At 36.7% G+C, this 16123-nt stretch overlaps 1 long non-coding RNA gene across 1 annotated transcript; it reads right to left on the bottom strand.

The window, feature by feature from the left end:
- Window positions 1-320: 320 nt before the first annotated feature.
- On the bottom strand, window positions 321-1209 carry LOC110880816. The gene is made up of 2 exons (XR_002559465.2): window positions 779-1209; window positions 321-687 (listed from the first exon to the last, which is right to left on the bottom strand). It is a non-coding gene; the product is annotated as an uncharacterized LOC110880816 (long non-coding RNA).
- Window positions 1210-16123: the final 14914 nt, after the last annotated feature.

Below are 16123 nucleotides of genomic sequence, written 5' to 3'. Positions count from 1 at the left end.
ATTCACAACCTTACAATTCCATCTTTCTTCTTCCTCATTTAATGATTATTTGTTGGAATATACTCATCTTCATTTTTTCTTATCCAAGTCTAATACATTTATCAAAGAGTTTAAAGATATACATATGAATTTTAAACTCAATTATTTCCAGATTTAAACATATCTTGTGCATGTATAAATGTCAGATTTTAAACATGATGTTACGCATGTATATATCTCAATGTGTTTGGTTTCTTTAAAATTTTAGATCTTGATTCTAACTATTATTTTAATCATTCAAAAAAGAGTTCATTTCAATTGAAAATTTGATTCTTACTTGATTTCAATTGAAATTTTCTGCATAGAATTCAATCGTCTGAATCGTGAAATTGTTACACTAATTGCAACTCAAGAGAAAAAGAACGGGGATTATAGAAAACAGAAAACGCAGATGATTTAATAGTCTACCATTGTAGATTGAATCATGGATTTATAATTAGATCAACTTCATATACCATCGATAGTTGAAGCATATTGATCATTCTTCATTCTTCTTCGAATTCGTTAAAAACAAATTCGCCTCTACAAACCATTAGGAACATTGCCCTGTTTTCTCTTCGAATCGCCATCAATTGATCTACGTGAATCGCCGTAAAATTGGCCTCTGATATCGCCATATGCAAATCGCAATCAATTGTGTTCTAATTTCTGCAATTAATGTTAAATAAATTCTATCAAATGCATTTTCTTTAATAATCACTATCAAAAACCGTAATGAAACACAATATTAAAATGTTACGTTTGATGTCGAGCGTGAGTGAAGCGATGTCGAATTCGAGCGTGAGTGAAGGGCTGCAATATCAGAATGAATTTGAACAACAGAGAACGAAATTAGGAGATAGTAATGGGATATAAATTTCGTTTCAGTTGACGAACGTTTAAGATTTGGAGATTTGAATGATATGGCGGTTGAAGGAATAAAAAGGATTTTGAAGAACCGAAAGTTGTGCCGGTTAGGGAAAAGATGCGGCTGATACATTTTAGTAGGAAAGGAACGTTCAGGAAATAATAGTATTATATACAATTAATATCAGTAGGGTATTTTAATTAATTTTGAAGTGGGGATATGCATGATGTTGGTATTCTTTTTTAAATGGGAGGGTGCGTTCCAACGAAATGATGCGATGGTTCGGTAATGGCAGCTTAAGTTGCTAATTGTATTAGTATATAATTTAACCATTTGTACCACATATGGAGTGAGAAACATGCATTTATTACAAAATAAAATTATTAATTACAACTATATTGGTAAAACATTACTTGGTTCACAATTGGATTGGATGAAAATAGACAGAATAGTTGGTTAAACAAAAAAAATGTATTTTAGACATAATGCCTAAGGTAAACCGACCAATAATTTATGTTAAAAATGTTAATGTCTTTGTAAATAAAAGACGCCTATAAGTGATATAACATATTGTGTGATATCATACAATATAATTTAATTCTTTAAGCACATCTTTTTGTTTTCATTGGTAATCTTAATATTGACAATTTACCTTGAATTTTAGTAAATTCCACCACATATGGAGTGAGAAACATGCATTTTTTAGAAAATAAAAATAAAATAATTACAACTAGTTATCCCTAAAACATTGATCGATTAACAATTGGTTCGGGTTAAAATAAACAGAATAGTTGGTTTCGAATATATATATAGGGGAAGGTTTAAATGAGAACGCTAAATATTGTGAGAACAAATGAAAAACCGCGAGAACTTGGTCAAAAGCAATTCAAATTCAAAATTTTATCTACACTTATTATTATTATTTGAATACAATGTTAGAAATTTAATTTACACGTTTAAATTTACGTGAATTCGTAAAAAGAAGAAAAATTACACATGTGTAAATCTGTTATATTTAAACATGTGAAAAAATCTACTACGAGTGATTTTGAAAGGAGAAATGAACTATTTGATGTTGTTATTTCTTTTTTTGATGTTGTAACTTAATTACAACGAGGGTTGTATTGAAAAAAAAAACGATTTGATTGGTTTTTTCATTCGTTCTCACGCTTCTCGCAATATTTAGCGTTCTCAAGATAACCCTCCCCTACATATAAATAGATTTTGTAAAATTGATTTAAGCTTAAATAAAATTAGGCGTTAGTACTCAAATGTGTTACATTCATAAACTTAAAAAAATGCTGGGGTATTTTAGTCATTAATTAACTAATTTTGGTGTTAGTACCCAAAGGTGTTATAAAATTGAAACCATAGAACCTAAATCTGTTAAAAAATAAAGTTAGTACCCAAAGGCGAAATTATGTATAAACCACAGGACCCATTTGTGTAATTAACTCTATTGGTAATTATCCATGTAACATTGTTCGGTTCACAATTGGTTTGGGTCAAACTAGACAAAATAGTTGATTCACAAATAAAATAATTGTATTTAGACAGAATAGGGTGTAGTCCAGAGGTAAGCTTTAAAACACATAAATATAGATATATAAATAATTATTTTTTATACAGTTGTACTAATATTAAATATGTCACGTGTGACAAAGTATTATATGTATATATGTTTTACCTATCGTATAATATGATTTGGCTCTCACTAACCGTTAAATATATGTTATATATATATACACACACATCTATATAGATAAAGAAATCAATAACTTATATAGCATTTAATGTCATATCATACTACGATATAATTTAACTCAATTTAACTCTTTGAATACATCATTTTGTATTAACTCGTAATCTTATTATTGGTAAAGAGTTAATTACGCAAATGGGTCCCAAATGTGTTAGTACCCAAATGTGTTACATTCATAAACTTAAAAAAATGCTGGGGTATTTTAGTCATTAATTAACTAATTTTGGTGTTAGTACCCAAAGGTGTTATAAAATTGAAACCATAGAACCTAAATCTGTTAAAAAATAAAGTTAGTACCCAAAGGCGAAATTATGTATAAACCACAGGACCCATTTGTGTAATTAACTCTATTGGTAAATTTACCTTGAATTTTAATGATTTGCACCACATATGGAGTAAGAAATATGCATTTATTACAAAATTAAATATTAATTACAATTATTTTTCCTAAAATGTTATTTAGTTTAGAATTCATTTGGAAGAAAATAGACAAAATAGTTGGTTTAACAAAAAAATGTATTTTAGACATAATACCTAAGGTAAACCGACCAATAATTTATCTTAAAAGACACCTATAAGGGATATAACATTTTGCGTGATATCAAACAATATAATTTAATTCTTTATCCACATCTTTTTGTTTTCATTGGTAATCCTAATATTGGCAAATTCACCTTGAATTTTTGTAAATTCCATCACATATGGAGTGAGAAACATGCATTTCTGAGAAAAAAAATGCATTTTAGACGTAATTCCTAAGGTAAACCAACAATTAATTTATGTTAAACAATGTAAACATCTTTATAAATAAATGGCACCAGTAAGTGATAGAATTTTTAGTGTCATACCATGCAAAATAATTTAACTCTTTGAGCACATATTTTTGGGTTCACTATTAATCCTAATATTGGCAAATTTACCTTGGATTTTAATGAATTCCACCACAAATGGAGTGACAAATATGCATTTCCTAGAAAATAAAAAATTTAATCACAACCAATTATCCCTAAAACATTTTTCAGTTCATAATTGTTTTGGGTTAAAATAGACAGAATAGTTGGTTTCACAAAAAAAATGTACTTTAGACCGAATAGATGCAGTCCTATGAGGTAACATTCAAAACACATAAAGATAAATATCTAGATATAGAAACATTAGAAATAATAATTTTTGTGACATACTTATATAATTATTAAATATGTCATGTGTGACAAAGTATTATATGTATATATGTTTTAAATAACATATATTATAATGTCACTCTAAATAACCGTTAAATTTATTTAAAAAAAATATAAACATCTATCTGAGAAAGACAACAACAACTGATATAACATTTAGTGTCATATCATATAAATTGATTTAACTCTTCAAACAACTTTTTGTATTTATTGGTAGTCTTATTATTGGTAAATGTACCTCAATTTAACCATTTGTACCACATATGGAGTGAGAAACATGCATTTATTACAAAATAAAATTATTAATTACAATTATATTGGTAAAACATTACTTGGTTCACAATTGGATTGGATGAAAATAGACAGAATAGTTGCTTTAACAAAAAAAATGTATTTTAGACATAATGCCTAAGGTAAACCGACCAATAATTTATGTTAAAAATGTTAATGTCTTTATAAATAAAAGACGCCTATAAGTGATATAACATATTGTGTGATATCATACAACATAATTTTATTCTTTAAGCACATCTGTTTGTTTTCATTAGTAATCTTAATATTGACAATTTACCTTGAATTTTAGTAAATTCCACCACATATGGAGTGAGAAACATGCATTTTTTAGAAAATAAAAATAAAATAATTACAACTAGTTATCCCTAAAACATTGATCGATTAACAATTGGTTCGGGTTAAAATAAACAGAATAGTTGGATTCGAATATATATATAGGGGAAGGTTTTAATGAGAACGCTAAATATTGTGAGAACAAATGAAAAACCGCGAGAACTTGGTCAAAAGCAATTCAAATTCAAAAATTTTTTCTACACTTATTATTATTATTTAAATACAATGTTAGAAATTTAATTTACACGTTTAAATTTACGTGAATTCGTAAAAAGAAGAAAATTTACACATGTGTAAATCTGTTATATTTAAACATGTGAAAAAATCTAATACGAGTGATTTTGAAAGGAGAAATGAACTATTTGATGTTGTTATTTCTTTTTTTGATGTTGTAACTTAATTACAACAAGGGTTGTATTGAAAAAAAAAACGGTTTTGATTGGTTTTTTCATTCGTTCTCACGCTTCTTGCAATATTTAGCGTTCTCAAGATAACCCTCCCCTACATATAAATAGATTTTGTAAAATTGATTTAAGCTTAAATAAAATTAGGTGTTAGTACCCAAATGTGTTACATTCATAAACTTAAAAAAATGCTGGGGTATTTTAGTCATTAATTAACTAATTTTGTTGTTAGTACCCAAAGGTGTTATAAAATTGAAACCATAGAACCTAAATCTGTTAAAAAATAAAGTTAGTACCCAAAGGCGAAATTATGTATAAACCACAGGACCCATTTGTGTAATTAACTCTATTGGTAAATTTACCTTGAATTTTAATGATTTGCACCACATATGGAGTAAGAAATATGCATTTATTACAAAATTAAATATTAATTACAATTATTTTTCCTAAAATATTATTTAGTTTAGAATTCATTTGGAAGAAAATAGACAAAATAGTTGGTTTAACAAAAAAAATGTATTTTAGACATAATACCTGTAACACCCCTAAAACGAGTTTGGTAATCATACCCGTTAATACCAAAAGACGGGTAAAGAACCGTTAGCAGTAAAGATAACCCGGTAAATATTTGGATTTAATAAGAAATCCTAATAATTTAAATACAAGCGAATCAAAGAATTAAGGAATTGAGTTTATAAGAACCCGAGTCAATGGGACTTAAAATAAAACGGGTTTTTAGCTCCCGGAACCCACCAAGTAACTAGGAGTATTAACCTAGTTAGTTAATGTCTTGACAAAATAGAACTAATGTGGTTAAGCTACCCTTTAAATAACTTGTGTAAAGTGAAGGGACTAGACATGGACAATTGAATTAAAGTTTCAATTAAACAAATTAATAAACAAAACACACACATACGTGTGTGTGTCTGCGACTTCAACCAGAGCCAAGAAGGGCTCTCTTGCTCAAAACCCTAATCCCTCAAGAATCTCTCAAATTGAAGCCCAAATCAAGAGCCAAATCATTGCATGAACACAAATTCGTGATCACCTAGTCATGGGGATTACAAGGTATGTTAAAAATTATGATTTGGTGATACTTTGAGATTATGATGAATAATCATAATCGAAATTCTGGAATGAATATTGATTCTATGAGTGTTATTATGATTATATCTTGGTTTAGAAACAAACCCTAGTAGAAAATTTGATGAATTGTTGTCAAAACTATGGATTTGATAATTACCCTATTATGTGCTAAATGGGTTTTTGTATGTTATGATGAACACTCGGATCGGAGTGTTAATTTGATGAATATTGATTGTTATTGTGACAACTCGAACCCTTGAGGTTAGCAACGTTGAATACTGTGATCTTAACTCTTTATTATCTCTCTTCTTCGCGTTAATATTCTAATTTATGATAATTCGTTAAGCTAATTATAGAATGACTTGGCTAGGTAACACATAATAACGTTGTTAGTATTGGGCCACTAATCTAGGGCCGCACCTGTAGTCGATCACTAGACAACCTGAGCTTCGGATTGTATTTTAGAATCGAACAACCATGTGCCTTTTATTGCAACTTGATAGCATGTGCATTTTATTTATAACTTCATAATTCCCAAGCATCACACAACTTCCCTCCCTGATTCCTCGATGGATTAAATGGATTGGGCTTGAGCCCATTACTTGCTCATCCCTTCGGCTAGCAACCTAAACCGCCCCAAAACTTTGGCTATTAGACTTCCTTGACTAACAAGTATACGTAACCTACTCCCTTATAATTGGATTAACTTATAACCAACGAACAAACCCTGTTGCTTACCTGATCGCACGATCTTGGTAGAAGACCCCCCCCCCCCCCGATCGAGATAGCACCTTGATTCGTCAATATATCGGTTAGTGTTAATATTCTTGTTGTTGAATATGATGGTTGAATATTCTTCTTGTTAATATTGCATGTTGTCAGATTATGTCGGTTCATTGGATTTGTAGAATAATGGTTTGGTTAGGATGGATATGTTTGGCATTGAACGTGACGGCCATGTGTGTGTCAGAAGTAGTCCAAGATATTAATAGAAAAGGCATTAAATGATGATGTATTGTTGTTGATATAACCATAGATGCGATGAGTATTGTGGGTATATGATTGTACGAATGATTGATTGGCGATTATTTGTTGAACTTGATAACTAGTTCTGGTTAAACACAAATAGGTAGAATATTAATTGACTTCCTACAATCTAGTAATATTATCATGCTGCATCGATAGATGATAATTTAATGAATAAATTAGTTGAGTGGTCCAATTAAAACAAAGGTCCAATAACATAAGGATAATCTGCCATTTAAGGGGTCCAATTAGAACAAATGATTTAGTGCACTTTATTTTTTTCTCTGTTTTGTTGGGCTGTACAGCAGGTGGGCCGGGTATTGGGGTGCCCGGGATCGAATATCAGTAATGTATCGAATTTCATTATTTTGATACATTAACAAGTCAGTATAGAACACTATCTGGTTAAATACATTACTAGATGCTTCCAGTTTTGAACTACCATAAGGCTTTATAGCTATACTCCTTTAGACTTCTATTTGAACTTTGTGTCTAATAAGCAAAAGGAGTCTAACTGATTTAGGAATGGGACGAACAGGTTACTAGATGCTATAGCAGGCCTGGTCGTTTGGGCCACAAATACACGAACAAAACTAAACTGTTTCGTTTTTTTTATTTTGAATTACTTGATTTCATTGTTTCTTTTAATTAAATGGACATTGGGTCTCATTTGTTATTGGGTCTCATTTGTTAAGTGGGCTGTACCAAGCCTAAATGGCATAGTAATCTGCAAGTTATTAATCTTATTAATTGGCATGTTCTTGTGTTGTGGAGTTAAGTGCTAAATGTTTTGTAAATATAAAACTAGGAGATGAATCCCCTTATGAACTGAGTTCCTACTAAGTAAATAGTTGGTGACACTGGGTTGATAGGTTAACTAGTATGACATGAGTTACACGTGCGTGCTATATGTAATATAATGGTACATTATGTGAATAAGGAATGCATGAACTATTTGTACGTGTAACATGAGGATTTTGGGCACCCAAAACTGATTATGTTGGTAACTGTGGTAGGACGTGTGTAATCCTTTGACAAACAATTAACTAAGTCTTACCGAGCAAACCAAAGGTGAGTTCATTGCTCTTTCTCAAGCATGGATCCCAAGGAAGTGATAATGGGTAACGTTCCGAGGGGGAATGCATGTGTAATGGGATGTTGGTTATCGTACTCAGTTTTCTATCATTGTAAGACCACAATATCTACCGGCACGTTGCTTGTAGGGCAACGGGGGTTATTAGTTGATAGCGCTATTAGGTTTGGCACCCTCACGACGTTCGAGGAGAACGGGCGTGAACTAATTACCTTAAAACATGACCAATGCTTTGATAGAGGCATTGGGGTTGGCAATCGCATATCATATGGCCATTCGGTAATCGAGTAATAACAACATCGAAACATCAAACATCATAACAACAAACAACATATCGTCTTGTAAACTGTTTTACTCACATGATCGGTAACACAACTTGGTAAACAAACACAAACCTTGAACTCACCAGCGTAGTCTGACACACTTGTTTACATGCTTGTAGGTAATTATTGAAGGAACTTGGGAGCTTGCCGTCTGATGCTGCTGGAGTGGTTGTGGTCATAATAAACAATTATATTGATTTGGTTTTCATACATTTATACGCTTATACATTTATGCTTCCGCTCAATACTTTGGTTTTGGTTTAACTTTTCAAACGATACATTTCTTTCAATTGGGTATTTCAATACATTATAACTTGTGTTTGATATGATTGGTGGCTCTTTGTTGGATCGTTGCATCTCCATTAGGGACATGCCCTAGGTGGAAATTTGGGGGTGTGACAGTTTGGTATTAGAGCCACTGGTTATAGAGAACTCGGTTTTAAAATGTTTTCATAAAACCAGACTATAACCTAATTGATCCAAACGATGACCATGACACTCAGCTTCAGATTGCAAGGTTCGTTCCTCATTAGTTTACGCATTATATGCCTAGTAAACGTAACTATATTTATAGCATACACGATACGGCATGGTAGGCATCATGACACATTGATAGTGTAACATAACACTTGCATCTAGTAAATCCTAATCTTGTTGGTAGTGCATATTTTGTGTTGATTGGGGTGGGAGAAACTTCAAACATAAGTTAAGAAGCATCGAGAGGAGCATGCAAACCGCCTTATTATCATGGGTGCACACATAATAATAACGCGTGGTGCATGCAAATCCTAATGAGGCTTAACGAGTGTAAGAGGGGTTCTTCCCTGCTTGTGTATGAACATGGTAGTTAATCGTTCCTAACGTGATAAACCTGAACACTTTCCTCGTTTTCGACTCCTAAATTAGTTCATTTCCATATATAGAAACATGAGTGGACGAGGACACGGACGTGGTAGCATCAACATGACTCAGGCTGCGTTAACAAATCTGATAAACACACGTGTGGCTGAGGCTCTGGCAGCCTACCAAGCTGGTATGAACTGTACCAAACACTTTTAATCCTGTATCGTGTACACAACTCTTACTCCTGTATTGTATCTTCTTTCACCCAGCGCACCCGAACAACCAGCCTGCCTGCACGTTCAAGACATTCATGGATTGTAAGCCACAGACCTTCAGTGGGACTGAAGGGGCTGTGGGACTATTGAGGTGGTTCGAGAAAGCTGAGTCAGTGTTCGCTATGTGCAACTGTCCCGTGGGAGACCGCGTGAAATATGCTACAGGCACTCTCGAGGATGGTGCCCTGACCTGGTGGAATGCCCAGGTTCAGCTGTTGGGTATCGAGGCGGCAAACGCTACTACTTGGGACGACTTTAAAGAATTGATGAGGGAGGAGTACTGTCCTCGTGATGAGATAAAGAAGTTAGAAAACGAGTATTACGATCTGAAACTGGTGGGATCTGAGGTTGAAGCATATGTGAAGCGGTCGTATGAGTTGGCTGACTTGTGTCCGAATTTGTCTCGACCTATGTCTCGAAGAATTGAATTATTCATCAAGGGGTTGCCTCCACGAGTGAAGGGTTTGGTTACTGCTGCAAACCTCAATAACTTAACCCAGATTGTCCGGTTGACTCACAAGATTATTGATCAGGAGGTGGAAAGCAACTCGCTACCACCGCGTGTTTCTAAAGCTACTGCTGCCACCACCACAGCCACTACTCTTGTCACTGATAGTAAACGCAAGTGGGGTGACATGGACAAGGCGTCCCACTCGATTCAGCCCCAAAAGAAGACAGACACTGGCAGTACTCGCAGCTTTAGCCAAACATCCTCAGTGAATCAAGATCAGAGTTCTTATGTGGGAAAGAAGCCTCAGTGTAGCAAATGTGGGTTTCATCATTATGGGCAGTGTGCTCGAGTTTGTCGCAGGTGCGACAAGGTAGGCCATGAGGCCAAGGATTGTAGGGCTCCTTAGCCAAAACAGCAGCAGCAACGGACTCAGCCGAACCAGAGACAGCAAGGGCAGCAATCTCAGCAGGGTCAGGGGTTTAGAAAAGGATGTTATCAGTGTGGGGCTGAGGGACATATGAAGCGGGATTGCCCACAATTGAAACAGAATACAGGTGGTAACAACGCGGGGAACAATGATGGGAACAATGGGGGCAACGTGGCGCGTGGGCGTGGATTTACTATTGGAGCTGGTGAAGCTCGGAACGACGGCAATGTAGTTACTGGTACGTTCTCTGTGAATGGTGTTTTTGCTTCTATTTTATTTAATTTGGGTGCCGATTGGAGTTATGTGTCTACGGGGTTCAGTAGTCGTCTAGGATTGAGTCCTACACCTCTTGTTGTTAAGCATGTAGTGGAAATAGCAAATGGTAAAACTATTGAAGCGTCTCATGTCCTCATGGGTTGCAAATTAGATCTCTTAGGTCAAGTATTTGACATTGACCTACTTCCTGTCACTCTCGGAAGCTTCGATGTAGTTGTTGGAATGGATTGGTTATCCAAATATCAGGCGGAAATTCTCTGCAAGGAGAAAGTCGTTCGTATTCCCCTTGCTAGTGGTGAATCTTTATCGGTTCAGGGTCATCGTAGCGGTGCTACAGTAGGTATTATCTCAGCCATGAAGGCTCTAAGTTGTCTACGTAAAGGCTATCCTTCCCTCTTGGCCCTTATTACTGACTCCCAGACTGACGAGAGGAAACTCGAAGACCTTTCGGTTGTTCGAGAGTTTCCTGATGTTTTTCCTGAAGAGCTCCCTGGTTTACCTCCACATCGTCAGGTAGAATTTCAGATTGAACTCCAGCCAGGAGCAGCACCGATTGCTCGTGCTCCATACCGTCTTGCACCAGGAGAGTTGCAAGAATTATCGAATCAACTTCAAGAGTTACTAGACAGGGGTTTCATTCGTCCTAGCTCTTCTCCTTGGGGAGCCCCTGTATTATTTGTGAAGAAGAAGGACGGGTCTTTTCGTATGTGCATCGACTATCGCGAGCTCAACAAGGTGACGATCAAGCTGCAAGGGTCAAGTTTCTATTCCAAGATTGACTTGAGGTCAGGATATCATCAGGTACGGGTTAGAGAGGAGGATGTGCCTCGAACAGCTTTTCGAACGCGGTATGGCCACTATGAATTTCTGGTTATGCCATTTGGGATGACCAACGCACCAGCGGTCTTCATGGATCTCATGAACCGCGTGTGCAAACCTTACCTTGACGACTTCGTTATCGTTTTCATTGACGACATATTGATCTACTCCAAGAACAAGGAAGACCACGAGCGCCATCTTCGTCTTATTTTGGAGCTCCTGAGGAAGGAGCAGTTGTACGCAAAGTTTTCTAAGTGTGACTTCTGAATTCGGGAAGTACACTTTCTCGGGCACATCGTTAACGAAATGGGTATTCATGTGGATCCTGCCAAGATCGATGCTATTCGAAATTGGGCGGCACCAAAGAATCCTTCGGAGGTGCGTCAATTTCTTGGTCTTGCGGGATATTATCGTCAGTTTATTCGAGATTTTTCTAAGATTGCTCAACCCCTCACCGCCCTGACTCAAAAGAAAGTTGTTTATTCTTGGGGATCGAACCAGGAAGAAGCTTTTCAGCTCTTAAAGCAGAAGTTGCAGCGCGCCGATTTTATCTCTACCAGAGGGTACTGAAGATTTTGTGGTTTATTGCGATGCGTCTATTCAGGGTCTCGGCTGCGTGTTGATGCAGCGAGACAAGGTGATAGCTTATGCTTCTCGACAGTTGAAGGTACACGAGAAGAACTATACGACACACGACCTGGAGTTAGGAGCCGTAGTCTTTGCTTTGAAGATTTGGAGGCATTACCTGTACGGTACCAAGTGTACCATCTATACCGATCACAGGAGTCTTCAACATATCTTCGACCAGAAGGAATTGAATATGCGGCAACGTCGTTGGGTCGAGCTTTTTAGTGATTATGAGTGTGCTATCAAGTATCATCCGGGTAAAGCTAATGTTGTAGCTGATGCCCTTAGTCGCAAGGAACCGAAACAGAAGCGTGTTCGTGCCCTACAGCTTACTATTCACTCTGATTTACCTGCCCGGATTCGTTCAGCTCAGATTGAAGCGTTAAAGGAAGAAAATATCGAAGCCGAAGGATTACGAGGGCTACACAAGAAGAAGTTCAAGCAACGGTCTGACAATATCTACTACTTCATGGAACGGATATGGGTTCCTTCATTTGGTGATCTTCGGGAACTTGTGATGGACCAAGCACACAAGTCACGATATTCTATTCATCCAGGGTCTGATAAGATGTACCAGGACCTCAAGGTTTTGTATTGGTGGCCGAACATGAAAGCTATTATTGCCACCTACGTGAGTAAGTGTTTGACCTGTGCTAGGGTCAAGGCAGAGTACCAGAAGCCTTCGGGACCACTTCAGCAGCCGGAGATACCTATGTGGAAATGGGAACAGATCGCTATGGATTTTGTTACGGGGTTACCTAGAACACAGGCAGGGAACGATACTATATGGGTGATTGTCGACCGTCTCACAAAGTCAGCACATTTCCTAGCAATCAAGGAGACAGATAAGTATTCGCAGCTCGCAGCAGTGTACCTTAAAGAGGTGGTTTCTAGGCACGGGGTGCCGAGTTCTATTATTTCTGATCGAGATCCTCGTTTTACTTCAGAGTTATGGCAGGCCATGCATAAGTCATTCGGCTCACGTCTCGATATGAGCACGGCTTATCATCCACAAACGGATGGTCAGAGTGAGCGCACTATTCAGACACTAGAAGATATGCTGCGGGCATGCATTATTGATTTTGGGAAAGGATGGGAGAAGCACTTGCCGTTGGTAGAGTTTTCCTACAATAACAGCTACCACACCAGTATCAAAGCGGCACCATTTGAGGCACTGTATGGGAGGAAGTGTCGTTCACCCCTCTGCTGGGCTGAGGTGGGTGATAGTCAGATCACAGGTCCTGAGATGGTACTCGAAACTTCAGTTATGATCGTGAAAATCAGAGAACGTATGGCAGCTGCTCGTGACCGCCAGAAGGCCTATGCGGACAAGCGTGCCAAAGAGGTAGTGTTCGAAGTAAATGACCTCGTCATGCTGAAAGTCTCACCGTGGAAAGGGGTTGTACGCTTTGGGAAGCGTGGCAAGCTGAACCCACGTTATGTTGGGCCGTTTAAAGTTCTTGAGCGTATCGGTAAGGTGGCTTATAGGTTGGAGTTACCTACTGAGCTGGGTAATGTTCACGACGTATTTCATGTATCACAGTTAAAGAAGTGTTATGCTGACGACCCATTAGCGGTACCTTTTCAAGAGTTAAAAATCGACGACAAGTTACAGTTTGTTGAAGAACCCATCGAGATCATGGACCGTGAGGTCAAAGTGCGTAAACACAGTCGTATTCCCATCGTTAGAGTTCGTTGGAACTCAAGACGTGGACCGGAGTTCACGTGGGAGCGCGAGGATCAGATGAAGCTCAAGTATCCCCACCTTTTTCCCAAAGACAAAGCCGAGTCAAGCAAAACTGGTGAATCTCGGGGCGAGATTCCTCTTCAAGTTGGGGATGATGTCACAACCGAGCAGAACCCGCAACAATCCTGATTTCTCACCTCATTTCTCTGTGCTTACTTGCCAAATTTCGGGACGAAATTTCTTTCAAGTTGGGGATGATGTGACAACTCGAACCCTTGAGGTTAGCAACGTTGAATACTGTGATCTTAACTCTTTATTATCTCTCTTCTTCGCGTTAATATTCTAATTTATGATAACTTCGTTAAGCTAATTATAGAATGACTTGGCTAGGTAACACATAATAACGTTGTTAGTATTGGGCCACTAATCTAGGGCCGCACCTGTAGTCGATCACTAGACAACCTGAGCTTCGGATTGTATTTTAGAATCGAACAACCATGTGCCTTGAATTGTAACTTGATAGCATGTGCATTTTATTTATAACTTCATAATTCCCAAGCATCACACAACTTCCCTCCCTGATTCCTCGATGGATTAAATGGATTGGGCTTGAGCCCATTACTTGCTCATCCCTTCGGCTAGCAACCTAAACCGCCCCAAAACTTTGGCTATTAGACTTCCTTGACTAACAAGTATACGTAACCTACTCCCTTATAATTGGATTAACTTATAACCAACGAACAAACCCTGTTGCTTACCTGATCGCACGATCTTGGTAGAAGACCCCCCCCCCCCCCGATCGAGATAGCACCTTGATTCGTCAATATATCGGTTAGTGTTAATATTCTTGTTGTTGAATATGATGGTTGAATATTCTTCTTGTTAATATTGCATGTTGTCAGATTATGTCGGTTCATTGGATTTGTAGAATAATGGTTTGGTTAGGATGGATATGTTTGGCATTGAACGTGACGGCCATGTGTGTGTCAGAAGTAGTCCAAGATATTAATAGAAAAGGCATTAAATGATGATGTATTGTTGTTGATATAACCATAGATGCGATGAGTATTGTGGGTATATGATTGTACGAATGATTGATTGGCGATTATTTGTTGAACTTGATAACTAGTTCTGGTTAAACACAAATAGGTAGAATATTAATTGACTTCCTACAATCTAGTAATATTATCATGCTGCATCAATAGATGATAATTTAATGAATAAATTAGTTGAGTGGTCCAATTAAAACAAAGGTCCAATAACATAAGGATAATCTGCCATTTAAGGGGTCCAATTAGAACAAATGATTTAGTGCACTTTATTTTTTTCTCTATTTTGTTGGGCTGTACAGCAGGTGGGCCGGGTATTGGGGTGCCCGGGATCGAATATCAGTAATGTATCGAATTTCATTATTTTGATACATTAACAAGTCAGTATAGAACACTATCTGGTTAAATACATTACTAGATGCTTCCAGTTTTGAACTACCATAAGGCTTTATAGCTATACTCCTTTAGACTTCTATTTGAACTTTGTGTCTAATAAGCAAAAGGAGTCTAACTGATTTAGGAATGGGACGAACAGGTTACTAGATGCTATAGCAGGCCTGGTCGTTTGGGCCACAAATACACGAACAAAACTAAACTGTTTCGTTTTTTTATTTTGAATTACTTGATTTCATTGTTTCTTTTAATTAAATGGACATTGGGTCTCATTTGTTATTGGGTCTCATTTGTTAAGTGGGCTGTACCAAGCCTAAATGGCATAGTAATCTGGAAGTTATTAATCTTATTAATTGGCATGTTCTTGTGTTGTGGAGTTAAGTGCTAAATGTTTTGTAAATATAAAACTAGGAGATGAATCCCCTTATGAACTGAGTTCCTACTAAGTAAATAGTTGGTGACACTGGGTTGATAGGTTAACTAGTATGACATGAGTTACACGTGCGTGCTATATGTAATATAATGGTACATTATGTGAATAAGGAATGCATGAACTATTTGTACGTGTAACATGAGGATTTTGGGCACCCAAAACTGATTATGTTGGTAACTGTGGTAGGACGTGTGTAATCCTTTGACAAACAATTAACTAAGTCTTACCGAGCAAACCAAAGGTGAGTTCATTGCTCTTTCTCAAGCATGGATCCCAGGGAAGGGATAATGGGTAACGTTCCGAGGGGGAATGCATGTGTAATGGGATGTTGGTTATCGTACTCAGTTTTCTATCATTGTAAGACCACAATATCTACCGGCACGTTGCTTGTAGGGCAACGGGGGTTATTAGTTGATAGCGCTATTAGGTTTGGCACCCTCACGACGTTCAAGGAA

The sequence above is a fragment of the Helianthus annuus genome, chromosome 10 (genome assembly GCF_002127325.2).
Source record: "Helianthus annuus cultivar XRQ/B chromosome 10, HanXRQr2.0-SUNRISE, whole genome shotgun sequence".
In the NCBI taxonomy this organism is placed as follows: domain Eukaryota; kingdom Viridiplantae; phylum Streptophyta; class Magnoliopsida; order Asterales; family Asteraceae; genus Helianthus; species Helianthus annuus.
The sequence above is the reverse complement of the archived record's forward strand: the minus strand, read 5'-3'. Positions and strand labels throughout refer to the sequence as shown.